The following is a 3,995-nucleotide window of genomic DNA, read 5'->3' on the forward strand; positions in this document are numbered from 1 at the left end:
GAAAGTGGTCTCTCCCTTCTTCCTCAGAAGGAGAGGGAAAGCTAGAGACACTCTTCGGAGAAGCCGGTCTTAACCTTGTGGTGGCTTCAGCGACGCCGACGAGCAGCGCGTGCGGCACAAGAATTCATGGAACGCGAGCTCGACGATGCGAATCGCGAGTGTCAACTCCTCGCGTATCTCCACGAATGACGTCGTGAAGCTAGAGACGTCCCCCTACTCCGGTGCCGGAGAAGATCGACTTCCGCTGAATCGCTGGTTCGAGAGATTGACATCGCCATCGCCTCGAGGTTGATCGAGGCGCCTTCGCGAAGGTCCCATTTCCTCCTCTCGCGGCTGTCTGGGAAAGCCAAGGAATGGCTCTCGGCAAGTTAGTTGTCGATCCCAACGTCTTCCCCACTCTGGATACCCTCCAGAGTGACCTTCGGCTCGCGTTCGAGCCGCCGCAAGATGAATCCCGAATTCGGGCAGACTTCTTCGCCCTTCGGCAAGGCACGATGACTATGCGCGACTACGTCCAGAAGACACGACACCTCGCGTCGTGCATCGTGTCTAAGCCGATCGATATGGCCTCTCAGGTTCATGTATTCGTGTTCGGTATGCGCGAAGGCATGACGCGCTACTGCCTTACAAGATCGGACCCCTCTACGCTCGAAGAGGCATTCGCCCTCGCCCTACGCGAGGACTACGTGGTTGCGGCGTCATACGCTCACGCGCTACCTGCTTCTGCTCGGGATTCTGCGCCCGAGCCCATGGACATCGACGCTATCGATGCGACGAGCAATCGTCAGCGTTATGCAGCGCGTCGGAGCGGTGCTCGGAACAATCGTTCTCTCACCTGCTTCCGCTGTCGGAAGGTCGGTCATCGCGCGGCGGAGTGCTGCGCGCCAGCTCCAGTGCTTGCGCATGTCGATGCCGAGCCCGTGAGTTCTGACCAGCCACAAAGCGGTCAGGGTCAGTAGGTGCGGGGCGCCCTACTGGCTGGAATGGAGGTCCGGGTCCCCCGGTGGCAACTCAACCTCCTAGCCCTCCTGTGCTGCATGCACACTTTCATGCCACCACCACGCCGAGCGATTCAAGATTGATCATTGTCAGTCTTCATGTCGCCGGTGCCCGGCGACCACTGCGAGCGCTCCTTGATTCAGGAGCGACCAACAACTTCTTCCGCGCGTCGTGCTTGTCGGTACTCCCGTCGGACATCACTGTCCGCAAAGGTAGAGGGGAGGTCGCTGTCAAGTTGGCCGATGGGAAATCACGCCGCGTAGCGCGGCGCGAGATTACCCTTCCGTACACGTTCGACGGTTTCCGAAGCAACGACGACTTCCTCGTTATTGAGATGAATTACGCGTTTGACTGCATCCTGGGTATGCCGTGGCTGACGCGCTATCAACCAGAGATTGACTGGTTGGCCCGGTCGGTCAAGCGCCGCAGTGATTATGATGTGAGCGAGGTGTTCACGCACCTCCTGGTCGCCCAGAAGGATTGGCCTCACGTCACCGTCGTGGACCGGTCATCCACGACGCACGTTGTGCACAGAGTGAGCGATGGCCCTCTCTGCACGGCTTGCGCAGTGCTGTTAACTGACGAGTCGCCGCGGCGACGCGGGGATGAAGACCAACTGGCGGTCGAGCAGGGGCTCCCGCAGACGAATGAGATGGCGGTCGAGCAGGGGCTCCCGCAGACGAACGAGATGGCGGTCGAGCAGGGGCTCCCGCAGACGAACGAGATGGCGGTCGAGCAGGGGCTCCCGTCAATTGAGCCGGTGGTCGAGCAGTTGGCGCTCCCGCTGATCACTACCGCGGTCGAGCAGGGGCTCCCGCTAGAGGGGGTGACATCTCGTCCAGCGAGAGCGACTCATCATCCTCGAGTTCGCACTCGAGGCGGCGAAAGAGAAAGTCGAAGCGGCGTCGGCTGAAACCTCGCCGAGAGCCCGTACCAAGTGACAGCTCACCGACGGAGTCGGTCTGCGTGCTTAAGTATGTGGAAGGTACCTCTGGCCGCCGACGAACACTCGAGCTTGCAAACCCGCCTGGCGAGGCAGGGTCGATCACTCGACTTCCAGGTGTGGTGAAGTGCTTTCTCAGAAATAAGAGAATGGGTCTGACGCGGGGTCACTACCCCGAATCAATGACAATTTCAAGTGATTAGAGAGGATTTGGGTTGGTGGCACGGATGCAAGTTGCCGTTGGTGGATTAGCCATGACGAGCAGCCATCCATATGAAACGACGATGGATCTGGTATGAGCGATGTACGAGAAGGCAAGATCCACCAAGACTTACCTCGGATCCACCCTTACCGGGATTCACTTAGGTGGATATGAGATATACTATGTACCAGTGGATCGAGTGTGGATCCTATGAAAGAATGATGGTCGGTGCTCTCTAAAGGTGGATCTAGTAGCCACGGCTAATGAGGAGTCAAGATCCACCGCGAGGTACCCCGGATCCCATACTTCCGAGTTCGGATCCATGGAGGGAGGACCCGCCTGGAGGGACCTGGATCCAGGGTATAGGGATGATGGATGCAGTGGATCTCGAACTTTCGTGGGACAATGGAGATCACGGACGGTTGCGAGATAATGTCGGATGATTGGAGAGCTCAGATCCACGACGAGGGTACACTCACAGTGAAGTGGATCCAAGCGACCTAGATCCGGATGAGTGTACCCATAATAGGGTGACCATATTGATTACGCCATGGATCCGGTGGATCTGAGGATAATACAACTGGGAAGATGGGTCAAGGAGAGAAAGGACGTGCAGCCGAGCCTGGTAAGGGATTTAACAAGTGAAAGACATAGAAGGTAGAAATCCAGGCAGGTATAGGCTTAAGTATCAATACAGTCCTCAATTTGCACAGTGACACGCAAGTGCCTTCCTGCCCTCAAGAACCGGAACTACATTGGCCGTACGAGCTCCGAGAAGGTTGGGAATTGCGAATCTAGTGTTGGTAGCGATAACTGGATAATACATTGGCCAGATCCTACACCCTAGTGAGCTTTTCCTTTACTTGTGCAGATCCGACAGGTTAACCGAATTTACAACTTGGTCGGTTACACCCTAGAAGTTCTCAACTCTCAAGATCCCGTCACAGAAGGCGGCAAGTACGACGCAAAGGAACTACAAAGGCAAGGGAACACACCCGCAAGGCAACCCTACGGCCAGATCCACGATCTAGGCCCCGGATCCATAAGCTCGAATATTCGCTTAGGATTCGGAACCATCCACGGACGCAGAGTGAAGATTTTCCACTGCTGCTCCACCCCATTCCCACGTCTCGCCAAGACACTCAAGCTTCACCACTTGAACTCTTCGGAAGTTACCGAGAGAGCAGATCCCGCCCTACCGACGGGTACACAAGGTGAGGAAAGTTCAGCAGAACACGGATCATCGGGGGACCCCCTCCGTTAGTCGGTGTCTGGGCGCAGTTGGTAAGTTGGATCCGGCAATCTCGCAGATTTTGCTGATCCCGCTACACCACAATGGTGCGCGTACCCGGATCTTTTGGTGACTCGAGATTTCACCGTGAGTCCCAAGAAGATGCTCAAGTGAAGATTGAGCCAGGGGAAGAGGCGTCGTCGGAGGTCGGATCGACGAAGACGCTGCTGAATGAAACAAGATCCGCGGATCGATGGAGTTTTGGGAGGATTTCTGTCGACGAAAGAGAGGTGGATCCGGATCCGGATCTAGAAGAAAAACCTCTCTATCCTTCCCAGGTCCCCTCGGGGACCCCTGCGGATCTTGACGCAAGTCAAGATCCGCTAACAAAACAAGGGAAAGTGAAGGCGAAACGGTATGCATTTGCAGATTCACCGGTTAAGCCAACACTGTACCTAAACCCAACCCCGCTAGTCGAAGAAACGAGAAAGAAGACGAAAACGAGTAAGACTACGCGGAAGAAGATGCAAGCTCCAGAGTCGGAAGAAGACCAAGCTGGATCCAGGTCAAGCTGGTCCGACAAGGATCTCGAGTTTGTGTATCGCCACCAAGCTTACGCC

The sequence above is a fragment of the Phytophthora infestans genome, genomic scaffold (genome assembly GCF_000142945.1).
Source record: "Phytophthora infestans T30-4 supercont1.1064 genomic scaffold, whole genome shotgun sequence".
Classification (NCBI taxonomy): domain Eukaryota; phylum Oomycota; class Peronosporomycetes; order Peronosporales; family Peronosporaceae; genus Phytophthora; species Phytophthora infestans.